This window comes from Ranitomeya imitator, unplaced genomic scaffold (genome assembly GCF_032444005.1).
Source record: "Ranitomeya imitator isolate aRanImi1 unplaced genomic scaffold, aRanImi1.pri SCAFFOLD_951, whole genome shotgun sequence".
NCBI lineage: Eukaryota > Metazoa > Chordata > Amphibia > Anura > Dendrobatidae > Ranitomeya > Ranitomeya imitator.
In genome coordinates this window covers 1-19,255 of record NW_027194835.1, presented here as the reverse complement: position 1 = coordinate 19,255, position 19,255 = coordinate 1, and the positions used below count along the sequence as shown (strand labels likewise).

The following is a 19,255-nucleotide window of genomic DNA, read 5'->3' as shown; positions in this document are numbered from 1 at the left end:
CAACATTCAAAGACTGAAATGTGTTTTGCAAATAAAAGTACTTCAGATAGAATTTGCACTTTGCAGTCAAAAATGCTGAACACCAGGGTATTTTTCATTCATTCTGACCTTTTGCACAAGATTTAATTTTGTTTCATAGCTTAACTCATTCTCAACTACACCTTTTTACTCCAAAGTGTTAGGGGCCCAACAATCCATGTGTTCTGTCTGTCATTAGGGCTCCTACTTCATTTCCAATCGGAAACATTTCAGAAATTAATGGGAAAGTTCTGAGTTGGTAACACAGTCTCCTGAGAAAAGGAGGGAGTAGTACCACATATGAGGAATAAACTCATATTCTTCAGATTGCCAACTGATATGCTAATTATGGTGTTCATGTGGAAAGTTTTAGCTTTAGTAATGTAAAATTTATTTAATCAAAGCAAAAAACTTCTTTTTTTTTTTTTTTTTTTTTAAACCTGTCTTGTTGGTTAGTGTAAAGCTTGCCCCATGCGGAAAAGGACCTAGCATCGCTGGTTGACTGGTTCAATTCCTGCTATGGGAGTGACCTCCTTTGGCATATGTACGCACATTCAAAAACTGCCACAAACCTTGTAGATGGAATCAGTTTAGGTTGGAACTGCTCTATGCAGCAAAAATGTCAACCACCAGAGTTTTGGGTTATTTATTTGCACCACATACCATTTGAGGTCAACGCTCAAACCATTCTTATTTCTCACTTGTAACTCCTAGGTTTTAAGGGACTCAGCAACCCTTTTTTCCCTGTCTGTTATTAGAGCTCTCCTCTTTGCTGCAATCGGTTATGTTTTGGTACTGAATGGGAAAAATCGGTGGCTCTCTAGCAAAGATGGAGACAGAATTGATTGAAAAAACAAGGGGCCAGTGCCTCTTCTGAGCATCAAAAGTTCAACCTTTAGCTTATGAGACGGATTTGCTTCCTACTGTGTTAACGAGGCAAGTTGCGCAAATTGAACTGCAGAAGTTTCTTGTGTCAAGTAGTAAACTTCTTTTTTTTACATTGTCACTGATACCGCTATGCATCATTTCCCATATGGTCTAGCGGTTAGGATTCCTGGTTCTCACCCAGGCGGCCCGGGTTCGACTCCCGGTATGGGAAAGTACCCTTTTCTGTACTAACTACTGATGCGTTATTTTCAGTCAAACGTATCTCAGGTACAATTTGGACTTAACCGTCAAAAATGCTGAGCACCAGCTTTTTGTCCATTCATTGCGACTTTTGGCGCAAGACTGAGTTTGGTTTCATAGCTCAAATCATTCCCAACTACCTCTTTTTACACCAAAGGTGTTAAGAGACTCAACAACCCATTTGTACTGTCTGTCATTTGGGCTCACAATTCCTTAATTATCAGAATCGTTTTAGAACTGAAAGGGAAAGTTCTAAATTGGGGACAATATCTCTTAAGAAAAGAGGAATATGCTGCCCCGTGTGAGGATCGAACTCACGACCTTCAGATTATGAGACTGACGCGCTACCTACTGCGCTAACGAGGCAAGACACACAAGCTAATCTGCAGACACTTCTTGTGCAAGGCACGAAACTTATTTTTTTCATATTGTCAACGAGCTTGAAGGTATCTATTCCCATATGGTCTAGCGGTTAGGATTCCTGGTTTTCACCCAGGCGGCCCGGGTTCGACTCCCGGTATGGGAATTCACTTTTTTCTGTACTACTGCCAACATTCAAAGACTGAAATGTGTTTTGCAAATAAAAGTACTTCAGATAGAATTTGCACTTTGCAGTCAAAAATGCTGAACACCAGGGTATTTTTCATTCATTCTGACCTTTTGCACAAGATTTAATTTTGTTTCATAGCTTAACTCATTCTCAACTACACCTTTTTACTCCAAAGTGTTAGGGGCCCAACAATCCATGTGTTCTGTCTGTCATTAGGGCTCCTACTTCATTTCCAATCGGAAACATTTCAGAAATTAATGGGAAAGTTCTGAGTTGGTAACACAGTCTCCTGAGAAAAGGAGGGAGTAGTACCACATGTGAGGAATAAACTCATATTCTTCAGATTGCCAACTGATATGCTAATTATGGTGTTCATGTGGAAAGTTTTAGCTTTAGTAATGTAAAATTGATTTAATCAAAGCAAAAAACTTCTTTTTTTTTTTTTTTTTTTTTTTTTTTTTTTTTTAAACCTGTCTTGTTGGTTAGTGTAAAGCTTGCCCCATGCGGAAAAGGACCTAGCATCGCTGGTTGACTGGTTCAATTCCTGCTATGGGAGTGACCTCCTTTGGCATATGTACGCACATTCAAAAACTGCCACAAACCTTGTAGATGGAATCAGTTTAGGTTGGAACTGCTCTATGCAGCAAAAATGTCAACCACCAGAGTTTTGGGTTATTTATTTGCACCACATACCATTTGAGGTCAACGCTCAAACCATTCTTATTTCTCACTTGTAACTCCTAGGTTTTAAGGGACTCAGCAACCCTTTTTTCCCTGTCTGTTATTAGAGCTCTCCTCTTTGCTGCAATCGGTTATGTTTTGGTACTGAATGGGAAAAATCGGTGGCTCTCTAGCAAAGATGGAGACAGAATTGATTGAAAAAACAAGGGGCCAGTGCCTCTTCTGAGCATCAAAAGTTCAACCTTTAGCTTATGAGACGGATTTGCTTCCTACTGTGTTAAGGAGGCAAGTTGCGCAAATTGAACTGCAGAAGTTTCTTGTGTCAAGTAGTAAACTTCTTTTTTTTACATTGTCACTGATACCGCTATGCATCATTTCCCATATGGTCTAGCGGTTAGGATTCCTGGTTCTCACCCAGGCGGCCCGGGTTCGACTCCCGGTATGGGAAAGTACCCTTTTCTGTACTAACTACTGATGCGTTATTTTCAGTCAAACGTATCTCAGGTACAATTTGGACTTAACCGTCAAAAATGCTGAGCACCAGCTTTTTGTCCATTCATTGCGACTTTTGGCGCAAGACTGAGTTTGGTTTCATAGCTCAAATCATTCCCAACTACCTCTTTTTACACCAAAGGTGTTAAGAGACTCAACAACCCATTTGTACTGTCTGTCATTTGGGCTCACAATTCCTTAATTATCAGAATCGTTTTAGAACTGAAAGGGAAAGTTCTAAATTGGGGACAATATCTCTTAAGAAAAGAGGAATATGCTGCCCCGTGTGAGGATCGAACTCACGACCTTCAGATTATGAGACTGACGCGCTACCTACTGCGCTAACGAGGCAAGACACACAAGCTAATCTGCAGACACTTCTTGTGCAAGGCACAAAACTTATTTTTTTCATATTGTCAACGAGCTTGAAGGTATCTATTCCCATATGGTCTAGCGGTTAGGATTCCTGGTTTTCACCCAGGCGGCCCGGGTTCGACTCCCGGTATGGGAATTCACTTTTTTCTGTACTACTGCCAACATTCAAAGACTGAAATGTGTTTTGCAAATAAAAGTACTTCAGATAGAATTTGCACTTTGCAGTCAAAAATGCTGAACACCAGGGTATTTTTCATTCATTCTGACCTTTTGCACAAGATTTAATTTTGTTTCATAGCTTAACTCATTCTCAACTACACCTTTTTACTCCAAAGTGTTAGGGGCCCAACAATCCATGTGTTCTGTCTGTCATTAGGGCTCCTACTTCATTTCCAATCGGAAACATTTCAGAAATTAATGGGAAAGTTCTGAGTTGGTAACACAGTCTCCTGAGAAAAGGAGGGAGTAGTACCACATGTGAGGAATAAACTCATATTCTTCAGATTGCCAACTGATATGCTAATTATGGTGTTCATGTGGAAAGTTTTAGCTTTAGTAATGTAAAATTGATTTAATCAAAGCAAAAAACTTCTTTTTTTTTTTTTTTTTTTTTTTTTTAAACCTGTCTTGTTGGTTAGTGTAAAGCTTGCCCCATGCGGAAAAGGACCTAGCATCGCTGGTTGACTGGTTCAATTCCTGCTATGGGAGTGACCTCCTTTGGCATATGTACGCACATTCAAAAACTGCCACAAACCTTGTAGATGGAATCAGTTTAGGTTGGAACTGCTCTATGCAGCAAAAATGTCAACCACCAGAGTTTTGGGTTATTTATTTGCACCACATACCATTTGAGGTCAACGCTCAAACCATTCTTATTTCTCACTTGTAACTCCTAGGTTTTAAGGGACTCAGCAACCCTTTTTTCCCTGTCTGTTATTAGAGCTCTCCTCTTTGCTGCAATCGGTTATGTTTTGGTACTGAATGGGAAAAATCGGTGGCTCTCTAGCAAAGATGGAGACAGAATTGATTGAAAAAACAAGGGGCCAGTGCCTCTTCTGAGCATCAAAAGTTCAACCTTTAGCTTATGAGACGGATTTGCTTCCTACTGTGTTAACGAGGCAAGTTGCGCAAATTGAACTGCAGAAGTTTCTTGTGTCAAGTAGTAAACTTCTTTTTTTTACATTGTCACTGATACCGCTATGCATCATTTCCCATATGGTCTAGCGGTTAGGATTCCTGGTTCTCACCCAGGCGGCCCGGGTTCGACTCCCGGTATGGGAAAGTACCCTTTTCTGTACTAACTACTGATGCGTTATTTTCAGTCAAACGTATCTCAGGTACAATTTGGACTTAACCGTCAAAAATGCTGAGCACCAGCTTTTTGTCCATTCATTGCGACTTTTGGCGCAAGACTGAGTTTGGTTTCATAGCTCAAATCATTCCCAACTACCTCTTTTTACACCAAAGGTGTTAAGAGACTCAACAACCCATTTGTACTGTCTGTCATTTGGGCTCACAATTCCTTAATTATCAGAATCGTTTTAGAACTGAAAGGGAAAGTTCTAAATTGGGGACAATATCTCTTAAGAAAAGAGGAATATGCTGCCCCGTGTGAGGATCGAACTCACGACCTTCAGATTATGAGACTGACGCGCTACCTACTGCGCTAACGAGGCAAGACACACAAGCTAATCTGCAGACACTTCTTGTGCAAGGCACGAAACTTATTTTTTTCATATTGTCAACGAGCTTGAAGGTATCTATTCCCATATGGTCTAGCGGTTAGGATTCCTGGTTTTCACCCAGGCGGCCCGGGTTCGACTCCCGGTATGGGAATTCACTTTTTTCTGTACTACTGCCAACATTCAAAGACTGAAATGTGTTTTGCAAATAAAAGTACTTCAGATAGAATTTGCACTTTGCAGTCAAAAATGCTGAACACCAGGGTATTTTTCATTCATTCTGACCTTTTGCACAAGATTTAATTTTGTTTCATAGCTTAACTCATTCTCAACTACACCTTTTTACTCCAAAGTGTTAGGGGCCCAACAATCCATGTGTTCTGTCTGTCATTAGGGCTCCTACTTCATTTCCAATCGGAAACATTTCAGAAATTAATGGGAAAGTTCTGAGTTGGTAACACAGTCTCCTGAGAAAAGGAGGGAGTAGTACCACATGTGAGGAATAAACTCATATTCTTCAGATTGCCAACTGATATGCTAATTATGGTGTTCATGTGGAAAGTTTTAGCTTTAGTAATGTAAAATTGATTTAATCAAAGCAAAAAACTTCTTTTTTTTTTTTTTTTTTTTTTTTTTTTTTTTTTTAAACCTGTCTTGTTGGTTAGTGTAAAGCTTGCCCCATGCGGAAAAGGACCTAGCATCGCTGGTTGACTGGTTCAATTCCTGCTATGGGAGTGACCTCCTTTGGCATATGTACGCACATTCAAAAACTGCCACAAACCTTGTAGATGGAATCAGTTTAGGTTGGAACTGCTCTATGCAGCAAAAATGTCAACCACCAGAGTTTTGGGTTATTTATTTGCACCACATACCATTTGAGGTCAACGCTCAAACCATTCTTATTTCTCACTTGTAACTCCTAGGTTTTAAGGGACTCAGCAACCCTTTTTTCCCTGTCTGTTATTAGAGCTCTCCTCTTTGCTGCAATCGGTTATGTTTTGGTACTGAATGGGAAAAATCGGTGGCTCTCTAGCAAAGATGGAGACAGAATTGATTGAAAAAACAAGGGGCCAGTGCCTCTTCTGAGCATCAAAAGTTCAACCTTTAGCTTATGAGACGGATTTGCTTCCTACTGTGTTAAGGAGGCAAGTTGCGCAAATTGAACTGCAGAAGTTTCTTGTGTCAAGTAGTAAACTTCTTTTTTTTACATTGTCACTGATACCGCTATGCATCATTTCCCATATGGTCTAGCGGTTAGGATTCCTGGTTCTCACCCAGGCGGCCCGGGTTCGACTCCCGGTATGGGAAAGTACCCTTTTCTGTACTAACTACTGATGCGTTATTTTCAGTCAAACGTATCTCAGGTACAATTTGGACTTAACCGTCAAAAATGCTGAGCACCAGCTTTTTGTCCATTCATTGCGACTTTTGGCGCAAGACTGAGTTTGGTTTCATAGCTCAAATCATTCCCAACTACCTCTTTTTACACCAAAGGTGTTAAGAGACTCAACAACCCATTTGTACTGTCTGTCATTTGGGCTCACAATTCCTTAATTATCAGAATCGTTTTAGAACTGAAAGGGAAAGTTCTAAATTGGGGACAATATCTCTTAAGAAAAGAGGAATATGCTGCCCCGTGTGAGGATCGAACTCACGACCTTCAGATTATGAGACTGACGCGCTACCTACTGCGCTAACGAGGCAAGACACACAAGCTAATCTGCAGACACTTCTTGTGCAAGGCACGAAACTTATTTTTTTCATATTGTCAACGAGCTTGAAGGTATCTATTCCCATATGGTCTAGCGGTTAGGATTCCTGGTTTTCACCCAGGCGGCCCGGGTTCGACTCCCGGTATGGGAATTCACTTTTTTCTGTACTACTGCCAACATTCAAAGACTGAAATGTGTTTTGCAAATAAAAGTACTTCAGATAGAATTTGCACTTTGCAGTCAAAAATGCTGAACACCAGGGTATTTTTCATTCATTCTGACCTTTTGCACAAGATTTAATTTTGTTTCATAGCTTAACTCATTCTCAACTACACCTTTTTACTCCAAAGTGTTAGGGGCCCAACAATCCATGTGTTCTGTCTGTCATTAGGGCTCCTACTTCATTTCCAATCGGAAACATTTCAGAAATTAATGGGAAAGTTCTGAGTTGGTAACACAGTCTCCTGAGAAAAGGAGGGAGTAGTACCACATGTGAGGAATAAACTCATATTCTTCAGATTGCCAACTGATATGCTAATTATGGTGTTCATGTGGAAAGTTTTAGCTTTAGTAATGTAAAATTGATTTAATCAAAGCAAAAAACTTCTTTTTTTTTTTTTTTTTTTTTTAAACCTGTCTTGTTGGTTAGTGTAAAGCTTGCCCCATGCGGAAAAGGACCTAGCATCGCTGGTTGACTGGTTCAATTCCTGCTATGGGAGTGACCTCCTTTGGCATATGTACGCACATTCAAAAACTGCCACAAACCTTGTAGATGGAATCAGTTTAGGTTGGAACTGCTCTATGCAGCAAAAATGTCAACCACCAGAGTTTTGGGTTATTTATTTGCACCACATACCATTTGAGGTCAACGCTCAAACCATTCTTATTTCTCACTTGTAACTCCTAGGTTTTAAGGGACTCAGCAACCCTTTTTTCCCTGTCTGTTATTAGAGCTCTCCTCTTTGCTGCAATCGGTTATGTTTTGGTACTGAATGGGAAAAATCGGTGGCTCTCTAGCAAAGATGGAGACAGAATTGATTGAAAAAACAAGGGGCCAGTGCCTCTTCTGAGCATCAAAAGTTCAACCTTTAGCTTATGAGACGGATTTGCTTCCTACTGTGTTAAGGAGGCAAGTTGCGCAAATTGAACTGCAGAAGTTTCTTGTGTCAAGTAGTAAACTTCTTTTTTTTACATTGTCACTGATACCGCTATGCATCATTTCCCATATGGTCTAGCGGTTAGGATTCCTGGTTCTCACCCAGGCGGCCCGGGTTCGACTCCCGGTATGGGAAAGTACCCTTTTCTGTACTAACTACTGATGCGTTATTTTCAGTCAAACGTATCTCAGGTACAATTTGGACTTAACCGTCAAAAATGCTGAGCACCAGCTTTTTGTCCATTCATTGCGACTTTTGGCGCAAGACTGAGTTTGGTTTCATAGCTCAAATCATTCCCAACTACCTCTTTTTACACCAAAGGTGTTAAGAGACTCAACAACCCATTTGTACTGTCTGTCATTTGGGCTCACAATTCCTTAATTATCAGAATCGTTTTAGAACTGAAAGGGAAAGTTCTAAATTGGGGACAATATCTCTTAAGAAAAGAGGAATATGCTGCCCCGTGTGAGGATCGAACTCACGACCTTCAGATTATGAGACTGACGCGCTACCTACTGCGCTAACGAGGCAAGACACACAAGCTAATCTGCAGACACTTCTTGTGCAAGGCACAAAACTTATTTTTTTCATATTGTCAACGAGCTTGAAGGTATCTATTCCCATATGGTCTAGCGGTTAGGATTCCTGGTTTTCACCCAGGCGGCCCGGGTTCGACTCCCGGTATGGGAATTCACTTTTTTCTGTACTACTGCCAACATTCAAAGACTGAAATGTGTTTTGCAAATAAAAGTACTTCAGATAGAATTTGCACTTTGCAGTCAAAAATGCTGAACACCAGGGTATTTTTCATTCATTCTGACCTTTTGCACAAGATTTAATTTTGTTTCATAGCTTAACTCATTCTCAACTACACCTTTTTACTCCAAAGTGTTAGGGGCCCAACAATCCATGTGTTCTGTCTGTCATTAGGGCTCCTACTTCATTTCCAATCGGAAACATTTCAGAAATTAATGGGAAAGTTCTGAGTTGGTAACACAGTCTCCTGAGAAAAGGAGGGAGTAGTACCACATGTGAGGAATAAACTCATATTCTTCAGATTGCCAACTGATATGCTAATTATGGTGTTCATGTGGAAAGTTTTAGCTTTAGTAATGTAAAATTGATTTAATCAAAGCAAAAAACTTCTTTTTTTTTTTTTTTTTTTTTTTTTAAACCTGTCTTGTTGGTTAGTGTAAAGCTTGCCCCATGCGGAAAAGGACCTAGCATCGCTGGTTGACTGGTTCAATTCCTGCTATGGGAGTGACCTCCTTTGGCATATGTACGCACATTCAAAAACTGCCACAAACCTTGTAGATGGAATCAGTTTAGGTTGGAACTGCTCTATGCAGCAAAAATGTCAACCACCAGAGTTTTGGGTTATTTATTTGCACCACATACCATTTGAGGTCAACGCTCAAACCATTCTTATTTCTCACTTGTAACTCCTAGGTTTTAAGGGACTCAGCAACCCTTTTTTCCCTGTCTGTTATTAGAGCTCTCCTCTTTGCTGCAATCGGTTATGTTTTGGTACTGAATGGGAAAAATCGGTGGCTCTCTAGCAAAGATGGAGACAGAATTGATTGAAAAAACAAGGGGCCAGTGCCTCTTCTGAGCATCAAAAGTTCAACCTTTAGCTTATGAGACGGATTTGCTTCCTACTGTGTTAACGAGGCAAGTTGCGCAAATTGAACTGCAGAAGTTTCTTGTGTCAAGTAGTAAACTTCTTTTTTTTACATTGTCACTGATACCGCTATGCATCATTTCCCATATGGTCTAGCGGTTAGGATTCCTGGTTCTCACCCAGGCGGCCCGGGTTCGACTCCCGGTATGGGAAAGTACCCTTTTCTGTACTAACTACTGATGCGTTATTTTCAGTCAAACGTATCTCAGGTACAATTTGGACTTAACCGTCAAAAATGCTGAGCACCAGCTTTTTGTCCATTCATTGCGACTTTTGGCGCAAGACTGAGTTTGGTTTCATAGCTCAAATCATTCCCAACTACCTCTTTTTACACCAAAGGTGTTAAGAGACTCAACAACCCATTTGTACTGTCTGTCATTTGGGCTCACAATTCCTTAATTATCAGAATCGTTTTAGAACTGAAAGGGAAAGTTCTAAATTGGGGACAATATCTCTTAAGAAAAGAGGAATATGCTGCCCCGTGTGAGGATCGAACTCACGACCTTCAGATTATGAGACTGACGCGCTACCTACTGCGCTAACGAGGCAAGACACACAAGCTAATCTGCAGACACTTCTTGTGCAAGGCACGAAACTTATTTTTTTCATATTGTCAACGAGCTTGAAGGTATCTATTCCCATATGGTCTAGCGGTTAGGATTCCTGGTTTTCACCCAGGCGGCCCGGGTTCGACTCCCGGTATGGGAATTCACTTTTTTCTGTACTACTGCCAACATTCAAAGACTGAAATGTGTTTTGCAAATAAAAGTACTTCAGATAGAATTTGCACTTTGCAGTCAAAAATGCTGAACACCAGGGTATTTTTCATTCATTCTGACCTTTTGCACAAGATTTAATTTTGTTTCATAGCTTAACTCATTCTCAACTACACCTTTTTACTCCAAAGTGTTAGGGGCCCAACAATCCATGTGTTCTGTCTGTCATTAGGGCTCCTACTTCATTTCCAATCGGAAACATTTCAGAAATTAATGGGAAAGTTCTGAGTTGGTAACACAGTCTCCTGAGAAAAGGAGGGAGTAGTACCACATGTGAGGAATAAACTCATATTCTTCAGATTGCCAACTGATATGCTAATTATGGTGTTCATGTGGAAAGTTTTAGCTTTAGTAATGTAAAATTGATTTAATCAAAGCAAAAAACTTCTTTTTTTTTTTTTTTTTTTTTTTTTTTTTAAACCTGTCTTGTTGGTTAGTGTAAAGCTTGCCCCATGCGGAAAAGGACCTAGCATCGCTGGTTGACTGGTTCAATTCCTGCTATGGGAGTGACCTCCTTTGGCATATGTACGCACATTCAAAAACTGCCACAAACCTTGTAGATGGAATCAGTTTAGGTTGGAACTGCTCTATGCAGCAAAAATGTCAACCACCAGAGTTTTGGGTTATTTATTTGCACCACATACCATTTGAGGTCAACGCTCAAACCATTCTTATTTCTCACTTGTAACTCCTAGGTTTTAAGGGACTCAGCAACCCTTTTTTCCCTGTCTGTTATTAGAGCTCTCCTCTTTGCTGCAATCGGTTATGTTTTGGTACTGAATGGGAAAAATCGGTGGCTCTCTAGCAAAGATGGAGACAGAATTGATTGAAAAAACAAGGGGCCAGTGCCTCTTCTGAGCATCAAAAGTTCAACCTTTAGCTTATGAGACGGATTTGCTTCCTACTGTGTTAACGAGGCAAGTTGCGCAAATTGAACTGCAGAAGTTTCTTGTGTCAAGTAGTAAACTTCTTTTTTTTACATTGTCACTGATACCGCTATGCATCATTTCCCATATGGTCTAGCGGTTAGGATTCCTGGTTCTCACCCAGGCGGCCCGGGTTCGACTCCCGGTATGGGAAAGTACCCTTTTCTGTACTAACTACTGATGCGTTATTTTCAGTCAAACGTATCTCAGGTACAATTTGGACTTAACCGTCAAAAATGCTGAGCACCAGCTTTTTGTCCATTCATTGCGACTTTTGGCGCAAGACTGAGTTTGGTTTCATAGCTCAAATCATTCCCAACTACCTCTTTTTACACCAAAGGTGTTAAGAGACTCAACAACCCATTTGTACTGTCTGTCATTTGGGCTCACAATTCCTTAATTATCAGAATCGTTTTAGAACTGAAAGGGAAAGTTCTAAATTGGGGACAATATCTCTTAAGAAAAGAGGAATATGCTGCCCCGTGTGAGGATCGAACTCACGACCTTCAGATTATGAGACTGACGCGCTACCTACTGCGCTAACGAGGCAAGACACACAAGCTAATCTGCAGACACTTCTTGTGCAAGGCACGAAACTTATTTTTTTCATATTGTCAACGAGCTTGAAGGTATCTATTCCCATATGGTCTAGCGGTTAGGATTCCTGGTTTTCACCCAGGCGGCCCGGGTTCGACTCCCGGTATGGGAATTCACTTTTTTCTGTACTACTGCCAACATTCAAAGACTGAAATGTGTTTTGCAAATAAAAGTACTTCAGATAGAATTTGCACTTTGCAGTCAAAAATGCTGAACACCAGGGTATTTTTCATTCATTCTGACCTTTTGCACAAGATTTAATTTTGTTTCATAGCTTAACTCATTCTCAACTACACCTTTTTACTCCAAAGTGTTAGGGGCCCAACAATCCATGTGTTCTGTCTGTCATTAGGGCTCCTACTTCATTTCCAATCGGAAACATTTCAGAAATTAATGGGAAAGTTCTGAGTTGGTAACACAGTCTCCTGAGAAAAGGAGGGAGTAGTACCACATGTGAGGAATAAACTCATATTCTTCAGATTGCCAACTGATATGCTAATTATGGTGTTCATGTGGAAAGTTTTAGCTTTAGTAATGTAAAATTGATTTAATCAAAGCAAAAAACTTCTTTTTTTTTTTTTTTTTTTTTTTTTTTTTTTTTTTAAACCTGTCTTGTTGGTTAGTGTAAAGCTTGCCCCATGCGGAAAAGGACCTAGCATCGCTGGTTGACTGGTTCAATTCCTGCTATGGGAGTGACCTCCTTTGGCATATGTACGCACATTCAAAAACTGCCACAAACCTTGTAGATGGAATCAGTTTAGGTTGGAACTGCTCTATGCAGCAAAAATGTCAACCACCAGAGTTTTGGGTTATTTATTTGCACCACATACCATTTGAGGTCAACGCTCAAACCATTCTTATTTCTCACTTGTAACTCCTAGGTTTTAAGGGACTCAGCAACCCTTTTTTCCCTGTCTGTTATTAGAGCTCTCCTCTTTGCTGCAATCGGTTATGTTTTGGTACTGAATGGGAAAAATCGGTGGCTCTCTAGCAAAGATGGAGACAGAATTGATTGAAAAAACAAGGGGCCAGTGCCTCTTCTGAGCATCAAAAGTTCAACCTTTAGCTTATGAGACGGATTTGCTTCCTACTGTGTTAAGGAGGCAAGTTGCGCAAATTGAACTGCAGAAGTTTCTTGTGTCAAGTAGTAAACTTCTTTTTTTTACATTGTCACTGATACCGCTATGCATCATTTCCCATATGGTCTAGCGGTTAGGATTCCTGGTTCTCACCCAGGCGGCCCGGGTTCGACTCCCGGTATGGGAAAGTACCCTTTTCTGTACTAACTACTGATGCGTTATTTTCAGTCAAACGTATCTCAGGTACAATTTGGACTTAACCGTCAAAAATGCTGAGCACCAGCTTTTTGTCCATTCATTGCGACTTTTGGCGCAAGACTGAGTTTGGTTTCATAGCTCAAATCATTCCCAACTACCTCTTTTTACACCAAAGGTGTTAAGAGACTCAACAACCCATTTGTACTGTCTGTCATTTGGGCTCACAATTCCTTAATTATCAGAATCGTTTTAGAACTGAAAGGGAAAGTTCTAAATTGGGGACAATATCTCTTAAGAAAAGAGGAATATGCTGCCCCGTGTGAGGATCGAACTCACGACCTTCAGATTATGAGACTGACGCGCTACCTACTGCGCTAACGAGGCAAGACACACAAGCTAATCTGCAGACACTTCTTGTGCAAGGCACGAAACTTATTTTTTTCATATTGTCAACGAGCTTGAAGGTATCTATTCCCATATGGTCTAGCGGTTAGGATTCCTGGTTTTCACCCAGGCGGCCCGGGTTCGACTCCCGGTATGGGAATTCACTTTTTTCTGTACTACTGCCAACATTCAAAGACTGAAATGTGTTTTGCAAATAAAAGTACTTCAGATAGAATTTGCACTTTGCAGTCAAAAATGCTGAACACCAGGGTATTTTTCATTCATTCTGACCTTTTGCACAAGATTTAATTTTGTTTCATAGCTTAACTCATTCTCAACTACACCTTTTTACTCCAAAGTGTTAGGGGCCCAACAATCCATGTGTTCTGTCTGTCATTAGGGCTCCTACTTCATTTCCAATCGGAAACATTTCAGAAATTAATGGGAAAGTTCTGAGTTGGTAACACAGTCTCCTGAGAAAAGGAGGGAGTAGTACCACATGTGAGGAATAAACTCATATTCTTCAGATTGCCAACTGATATGCTAATTATGGTGTTCATGTGGAAAGTTTTAGCTTTAGTAATGTAAAATTGATTTAATCAAAGCAAAAAACTTCTTTTTTTTTTTTTTTTTTTTTAAACCTGTCTTGTTGGTTAGTGTAAAGCTTGCCCCATGCGGAAAAGGACCTAGCATCGCTGGTTGACTGGTTCAATTCCTGCTATGGGAGTGACCTCCTTTGGCATATGTACGCACATTCAAAAACTGCCACAAACCTTGTAGATGGAATCAGTTTAGGTTGGAACTGCTCTATGCAGCAAAAATGTCAACCACCAGAGTTTTGGGGTTATTTATTTGCACCACATACCATTTGAGGTCAACGCTCAAACCATTCTTATTTCTCACTTGTAACTCCTAGGTTTTAAGGGACTCAGCAACCCTTTTTTCCCTGTCTGTTATTAGAGCTCTCCTCTTTGCTGCAATCGGTTATGTTTTGGTACTGAATGGGAAAAATCGGTGGCTCTCTAGCAAAGATGGAGACAGAATTGATTGAAAAAACAAGGGGCCAGTGCCTCTTCTGAGCATCAAAAGTTCAACCTTTAGCTTATGAGACGGATTTGCTTCCTACTGTGTTAAGGAGGCAAGTTGCGCAAATTGAACTGCAGAAGTTTCTTGTGTCAAGTAGTAAACTTCTTTTTTTTACATTGTCACTGATACCGCTATGCATCATTTCCCATATGGTCTAGCGGTTAGGATTCCTGGTTCTCACCCAGGCGGCCCGGGTTCGACTCCCGGTATGGGAAAGTACCCTTTTCTGTACTAACTACTGATGCGTTATTTTCAGTCAAACGTATCTCAGGTACAATTTGGACTTAACCGTTCAAAAATGCTGAGCACCAGCTTTTTGTCCATTCATTGCGACTTTTGGCGCAAGACTGAGTTTGGTTTCATAGCTCAAATCATTCCCAACTACCTCTTTTTACACCAAAGGTGTTAAGAGACTCAACAACCCATTTGTACTGTCTGTCATTTGGGCTCACAATTCCTTAATTATCAGAATCGTTTTAGAACTGAAAGGGAAAGTTCTAAATTGGGGACAATATCTCTTAAGAAAAGAGGAATATGCTGCCCCGTGTGAGGATCGAACTCACGACCTTCAGATTATGAGACTGACGCGCTACCTACTGCGCTAACGAGGCAAGACACACAAGCTAATCTGCAGACACTTCTTGTGCAAGGCACAAAACTTATTTTTTTCATATTGTCAACGAGCTTGAAGGTATCTATTCCCATATGGTCTAGCGGTTAGGATTCCTGGTTTTCACCCAGGCGGCCCGGGTTCGACTCCCGGTATGGGAATTCACTTTTTTCTGTACTACTGCCAACATTCAAAGACTGAAATGTGTTTTGCAAATAAAAGTACTTCAGATAGAATTTGCACTTTGCAGTCAAAAATGCTGAACACCAGGGTATTTTTCATTCATTCTGACCTTTTGCACAAGATTTAATTTTGTTTCATAGCTTAACTCATTCTCAACTACACCTTTTTACTCCAAAGTGTTAGGGGCCCAACAATCCATGTGTTCTGTCTGTCATTAGGGCTCCTACTTCATTTCCAATCGGAAACATTTCAGAAATTAATGGGAAAGTTCTGAGTTGGTAACACAGTCTCCTGAGAAAAGGAGGGAGTAGTACCACATGTGAGGAATAAACTCATATTCTTCAGATTGCCAACTGATATGCTAATTATGGTGTTCATGTGGAAAGTTTTAGCTTTAGTAATGTAAAATTTGATTTAATCAAAGCAAAAAACTTCTTTTTTTTTTTTTTTTTTTTTTTTTAAACCTGTCTTGTTGGTTAGTGTAAAGCTTGCCCCATGCGGAAAAGGACCTAGCATCGCTGGTTGACTGGTTCAATTCCTGCTATGGGAGTGACCTCCTTTGGCATATGTACGCACATTCAAAAACTGCCACAAACCTTGTAGATGGAATCAGTTTAGGTTGGAACTGCTCTATGCAGCAAAAATGTCAACCACCAGAGTTTTGGGTTATTTATTTGCACCACATACCATTTGAGGTCAACGCTCAAACCATTCTTATTTCTCACTTGTAACTCCTAGGTTTTAAGGGACTCAGCAACCCTTTTTTCCCTGTCTGTTATTAGAGCTCTCCTCTTTGCTGCAATCGGTTATGTTTTGGTACTGAATGGGAAAAATCGGTGGCTCTCTAGCAAAGATGGAGACAGAATTGATTGAAAAAACAAGGGGCCAGTGCCTCTTCTGAGCATCAAAAGTTCAACCTTTAGCTTATGAGACGGATTTGCTTCCTACTGTGTTAACGAGGCAAGTTGCGCAAATTGAACTGCAGAAGTTTCTTGTGTCAAGTAGTAAACTTCTTTTTTTTACATTGTCACTGATACCGCTATGCATCATTTCCCATATGGTCTAGCGGTTAGGATTCCTGGTTCTCACCCAGGCGGCCCGGTTCGACTCCCGGTATGGGAAAGTACCCTTTTCTGTACTAACTACTGATGCGTTATTTTCAGTCAAACGTATCTCAGGTACAATTTGGACTTAACCGTCAAAAATGCTGAGCACCAGCTTTTTGTCCATTCATTGCGACTTTTGGCGCAAGACTGAGTTTGGTTTCATAGCTCAAATCATTCCCAACTACCTCTTTTTACACCAAAGGTGTTAAGAGACTCAACAACCCATTTGTACTGTCTGTCATTTGGGCTCACAATTCCTTAATTATCAGAATCGTTTTAGAACTGAAAGGGAAAGTTCTAAATTGGGGACAATATCTCTTAAGAAAAGAGGAATATGCTGCCCCGTGTGAGGATCGAACTCACGACCTTCAGATTATGAGACTGACGCGCTACCTACTGCGCTAACGAGGCAAGACACACAAGCTAATCTGCAGACACTTCTTGTGCAAGGCACGAAACTTATTTTTTTCATATTGTCAACGAGCTTGAAGGTATCTATTCCCATATGGTCTAGCGGTTAGGATTCCTGGTTTTCACCCAGGCGGCCCGGGTTCGACTCCCGGTATGGGAATTCACTTTTTTCTGTACTACTGCCAACATTCAAAGACTGAAATGTGTTTTGCAAATAAAAGTACTTCAGATAGAATTTGCACTTTGCAGTCAAAAATGCTGAACACCAGGGTATTTTTCATTCATTCTGACCTTTTGCACAAGATTTAATTTTGTTTCATAGCTTAACTCATTCTCAAACTACACCTTTTACTCCAAAGTGTTAGGGGCCCAACAATCCATGTGTTCTGTCTGTCATTAGGGCTCCTACTTCATTTCCAATCGGAAACATTTCAGAAATTAATGGGAAAGTTCTGAGTTGGTAACACAGTCTCCTGAGAAAAGGAGGGAGTAGTACCACATGTGAGGAATAAACTCATATTCTTCAGATTGCCAACTGATATGCTAATTATGGTGTTCATGTGGAAAGTTTTAGCTTTAGTAATGTAAAATTGATTTAATCAAAGCAAAAAACTTCTTTTTTTTTTTTTTTTTTTTTTTTTTTTTTTTTAAACCTGTCTTGTTGGTTAGTGTAAAGCTTGCCCCATGCGGAAAAGGACCTAGCATCGCTGGTTGACTGGTTCAATTCCTGCTATGGGAGTGACCTCCTTTGGCATATGTACGCACATTCAAAAACTGCCACAAACCTTGTAGATGGAATCAGTTTAGGTTGGAACTGCTCTATGCAGCAAAAATGTCAACCACCAGAGTTTTGGGTTATTTATTTGCACCACATACCATTTGAGGTCAACGCTCAAACCATTCTTATTTCTCACTTGTAACTCCTAGGTTTTAAGGGACTCAGCAACCCTTTTTTCCCTGTCTGTTATTAGAGCTCTCCTCTTTGCTGCAATCGGTTATGTTTTGGTACTGAATGGGAAAAATCGGTGGCTCTCTAGCAAAGATGGAGACAGAATTGATTGAAAAAACAAGGGGCCAGTGCCTCTTCTGAGCATCAAAAGTTCAACCTTTAGCTTATGAGACGGATTTGCTTCCTACTGTGTTAAGGAGGCAAGTTGCGCAAATTGAACTGCAGAAGTTTCTTGTGTCAAGTAGTAAACTTCTTTTTTTTACATTGTCACTGATACCGCTATGCATCATTTCCCATATGGTCTAGCGGGTAGGATTCCTGGTTCTCACCCAGGCGGCCCGGGTTCGACTCCCGGTATGGGAAAGTACCCTTTTCTGTACTAACTACTGATGCGTTATTTTCAGTCAAACGTATCTCAGGTACAATTTGGACTTAACCGTCAAAAATGCTGAGCACCAGCTTTTTGTCCATTCATTGCGACTTTTGGCGCAAGACTGAGTTTGGTTTCATAGCTCAAATCATTCCCAACTACCTCTTTTTACACCAAAGGTGTTAAGAGACTCAACAACCCATTTGTACTGTCTGTCATTTGGGCTCACAATTCCTTAATTATCAGAATCGTTTTAGAACTGAAAGGGAAAGTTCTAAATTGGGGACAATATCTCTTAAGAAAAGAGGAATATGCTGCCCCGTGTGAGGATCGAACTCACGACCTTCAGATTATGAGACTGACGCGCTACCTACTGCGCTAACGAGGCAAGACACACAAGCTAATCTGCAGACACTTCTTGTGCAAGGCACGAAACTTATTTTTTCATATTGTCAACGAGCTTGAAGGTATCTATTCCCATATGGTCTAGCGGTTAGGATTCCTGGTTTTCACCCAGGCGGCCCGGGTTCGACTCCCGGTATGGGAATTCACTTTTTTCTGTACTACTGCCAACATTCAAAGACTGAAATGTGTTTTGCAAATAAAAGTACTTCAGATAGAATTTGCACTTTGCAGTCAAAAATGCTGAACACCAGGGTATTTTTCATTCATTCTGACCTTTTGCACAAGATTTAATTTTGTTTCATAGCTTAACTCATTCTCAACTACACCTTTTTACTCCAAAGTGTTAGGGGCCCAACAATCCATGTGTTCTGTCTGTCATTAGGGCTCCTACTTCATTTCCAATCGGAAACATTTCAGAAATTAATGGGAAAGTTCTGAGTTGGTAACACAGTCTCCTGAGAAAAGGAGGGAGTAGTACCACATGTGAGGAATAAACTCATATTCTTCAGATTGCCAACTGATATGCTAATTATGGTGTTCATGTGGAAAGTTTTAGCTTTAGTAATGTAAAATTGATTTAATCAAAGCAAAAAACTTCTTTTTTTTTTTTTTTTTTTTTTTTTTTTTTTTTTTTAAACCTGTCTTGTTGGTTAGTGTAAAGCTTGCCCCATGCGGAAAAGGACCTAGCATCGCTGGTTG

General features: G+C 40.4%; 31 non-coding genes across 31 annotated transcripts; 20 read left to right on the top strand and 11 right to left on the bottom strand.

Annotated features, from left to right (window-relative positions):
* Positions 1 to 1,045: 1,045 nt before the first annotated feature.
* On the top strand, positions 1,046 to 1,117 carry TRNAE-CUC (transfer RNA glutamic acid (anticodon CUC)). Its single transcript has one exon. It is a non-coding gene; the product is annotated as a tRNA-Glu (tRNA).
* A 322-nt stretch (positions 1,118 to 1,439) lies between these two features.
* On the bottom strand, positions 1,440 to 1,512 carry TRNAM-CAU (transfer RNA methionine (anticodon CAU)). The gene has a single exon. It is a non-coding gene; the product is annotated as a tRNA-Met (tRNA).
* An 88-nt stretch (positions 1,513 to 1,600) lies between these two features.
* TRNAE-UUC (transfer RNA glutamic acid (anticodon UUC)) lies at positions 1,601 to 1,672 on the top strand. Its single transcript has one exon. It is a non-coding gene; the product is annotated as a tRNA-Glu (tRNA).
* A 1,081-nt stretch (positions 1,673 to 2,753) lies between these two features.
* On the top strand, positions 2,754 to 2,825 carry TRNAE-CUC (transfer RNA glutamic acid (anticodon CUC)). Its single transcript has one exon. It is a non-coding gene; the product is annotated as a tRNA-Glu (tRNA).
* Positions 2,826 to 3,147: 322 nt separating this feature from the next.
* Positions 3,148 to 3,220, bottom strand: TRNAM-CAU (transfer RNA methionine (anticodon CAU)). Its single transcript has one exon. It is a non-coding gene; the product is annotated as a tRNA-Met (tRNA).
* An 88-nt stretch (positions 3,221 to 3,308) lies between these two features.
* Positions 3,309 to 3,380, top strand: TRNAE-UUC (transfer RNA glutamic acid (anticodon UUC)). Its single transcript has one exon. It is a non-coding gene; the product is annotated as a tRNA-Glu (tRNA).
* Positions 3,381 to 4,453: 1,073 nt separating this feature from the next.
* TRNAE-CUC (transfer RNA glutamic acid (anticodon CUC)) lies at positions 4,454 to 4,525 on the top strand. The gene has a single exon. It is a non-coding gene; the product is annotated as a tRNA-Glu (tRNA).
* A 322-nt stretch (positions 4,526 to 4,847) lies between these two features.
* On the bottom strand, positions 4,848 to 4,920 carry TRNAM-CAU (transfer RNA methionine (anticodon CAU)). Its single transcript has one exon. It is a non-coding gene; the product is annotated as a tRNA-Met (tRNA).
* An 88-nt stretch (positions 4,921 to 5,008) lies between these two features.
* On the top strand, positions 5,009 to 5,080 carry TRNAE-UUC (transfer RNA glutamic acid (anticodon UUC)). Its single transcript has one exon. It is a non-coding gene; the product is annotated as a tRNA-Glu (tRNA).
* A 1,082-nt stretch (positions 5,081 to 6,162) lies between these two features.
* TRNAE-CUC (transfer RNA glutamic acid (anticodon CUC)) lies at positions 6,163 to 6,234 on the top strand. The gene has a single exon. It is a non-coding gene; the product is annotated as a tRNA-Glu (tRNA).
* Positions 6,235 to 6,556: 322 nt separating this feature from the next.
* Positions 6,557 to 6,629, bottom strand: TRNAM-CAU (transfer RNA methionine (anticodon CAU)). Its single transcript has one exon. It is a non-coding gene; the product is annotated as a tRNA-Met (tRNA).
* Positions 6,630 to 6,717: 88 nt separating this feature from the next.
* TRNAE-UUC (transfer RNA glutamic acid (anticodon UUC)) lies at positions 6,718 to 6,789 on the top strand. Its single transcript has one exon. It is a non-coding gene; the product is annotated as a tRNA-Glu (tRNA).
* Positions 6,790 to 7,858: 1,069 nt separating this feature from the next.
* Positions 7,859 to 7,930, top strand: TRNAE-CUC (transfer RNA glutamic acid (anticodon CUC)). The gene has a single exon. It is a non-coding gene; the product is annotated as a tRNA-Glu (tRNA).
* Positions 7,931 to 8,252: 322 nt separating this feature from the next.
* TRNAM-CAU (transfer RNA methionine (anticodon CAU)) lies at positions 8,253 to 8,325 on the bottom strand. Its single transcript has one exon. It is a non-coding gene; the product is annotated as a tRNA-Met (tRNA).
* An 88-nt stretch (positions 8,326 to 8,413) lies between these two features.
* Positions 8,414 to 8,485, top strand: TRNAE-UUC (transfer RNA glutamic acid (anticodon UUC)). The gene has a single exon. It is a non-coding gene; the product is annotated as a tRNA-Glu (tRNA).
* Positions 8,486 to 9,557: 1,072 nt separating this feature from the next.
* TRNAE-CUC (transfer RNA glutamic acid (anticodon CUC)) lies at positions 9,558 to 9,629 on the top strand. Its single transcript has one exon. It is a non-coding gene; the product is annotated as a tRNA-Glu (tRNA).
* Positions 9,630 to 9,951: 322 nt separating this feature from the next.
* TRNAM-CAU (transfer RNA methionine (anticodon CAU)) lies at positions 9,952 to 10,024 on the bottom strand. Its single transcript has one exon. It is a non-coding gene; the product is annotated as a tRNA-Met (tRNA).
* An 88-nt stretch (positions 10,025 to 10,112) lies between these two features.
* On the top strand, positions 10,113 to 10,184 carry TRNAE-UUC (transfer RNA glutamic acid (anticodon UUC)). Its single transcript has one exon. It is a non-coding gene; the product is annotated as a tRNA-Glu (tRNA).
* Positions 10,185 to 11,260: 1,076 nt separating this feature from the next.
* On the top strand, positions 11,261 to 11,332 carry TRNAE-CUC (transfer RNA glutamic acid (anticodon CUC)). Its single transcript has one exon. It is a non-coding gene; the product is annotated as a tRNA-Glu (tRNA).
* Positions 11,333 to 11,654: 322 nt separating this feature from the next.
* TRNAM-CAU (transfer RNA methionine (anticodon CAU)) lies at positions 11,655 to 11,727 on the bottom strand. Its single transcript has one exon. It is a non-coding gene; the product is annotated as a tRNA-Met (tRNA).
* Positions 11,728 to 11,815: 88 nt separating this feature from the next.
* Positions 11,816 to 11,887, top strand: TRNAE-UUC (transfer RNA glutamic acid (anticodon UUC)). Its single transcript has one exon. It is a non-coding gene; the product is annotated as a tRNA-Glu (tRNA).
* Positions 11,888 to 12,969: 1,082 nt separating this feature from the next.
* Positions 12,970 to 13,041, top strand: TRNAE-CUC (transfer RNA glutamic acid (anticodon CUC)). Its single transcript has one exon. It is a non-coding gene; the product is annotated as a tRNA-Glu (tRNA).
* Positions 13,042 to 13,363: 322 nt separating this feature from the next.
* On the bottom strand, positions 13,364 to 13,436 carry TRNAM-CAU (transfer RNA methionine (anticodon CAU)). The gene has a single exon. It is a non-coding gene; the product is annotated as a tRNA-Met (tRNA).
* Positions 13,437 to 13,524: 88 nt separating this feature from the next.
* TRNAE-UUC (transfer RNA glutamic acid (anticodon UUC)) lies at positions 13,525 to 13,596 on the top strand. Its single transcript has one exon. It is a non-coding gene; the product is annotated as a tRNA-Glu (tRNA).
* Positions 13,597 to 14,665: 1,069 nt separating this feature from the next.
* TRNAE-CUC (transfer RNA glutamic acid (anticodon CUC)) lies at positions 14,666 to 14,737 on the top strand. Its single transcript has one exon. It is a non-coding gene; the product is annotated as a tRNA-Glu (tRNA).
* Positions 14,738 to 15,060: 323 nt separating this feature from the next.
* On the bottom strand, positions 15,061 to 15,133 carry TRNAM-CAU (transfer RNA methionine (anticodon CAU)). Its single transcript has one exon. It is a non-coding gene; the product is annotated as a tRNA-Met (tRNA).
* Positions 15,134 to 15,221: 88 nt separating this feature from the next.
* TRNAE-UUC (transfer RNA glutamic acid (anticodon UUC)) lies at positions 15,222 to 15,293 on the top strand. The gene has a single exon. It is a non-coding gene; the product is annotated as a tRNA-Glu (tRNA).
* Positions 15,294 to 16,759: 1,466 nt separating this feature from the next.
* Positions 16,760 to 16,832, bottom strand: TRNAM-CAU (transfer RNA methionine (anticodon CAU)). The gene has a single exon. It is a non-coding gene; the product is annotated as a tRNA-Met (tRNA).
* An 88-nt stretch (positions 16,833 to 16,920) lies between these two features.
* TRNAE-UUC (transfer RNA glutamic acid (anticodon UUC)) lies at positions 16,921 to 16,992 on the top strand. Its single transcript has one exon. It is a non-coding gene; the product is annotated as a tRNA-Glu (tRNA).
* Positions 16,993 to 18,466: 1,474 nt separating this feature from the next.
* On the bottom strand, positions 18,467 to 18,539 carry TRNAM-CAU (transfer RNA methionine (anticodon CAU)). The gene has a single exon. It is a non-coding gene; the product is annotated as a tRNA-Met (tRNA).
* Positions 18,540 to 18,626: 87 nt separating this feature from the next.
* On the top strand, positions 18,627 to 18,698 carry TRNAE-UUC (transfer RNA glutamic acid (anticodon UUC)). The gene has a single exon. It is a non-coding gene; the product is annotated as a tRNA-Glu (tRNA).
* Positions 18,699 to 19,255: the final 557 nt, after the last annotated feature.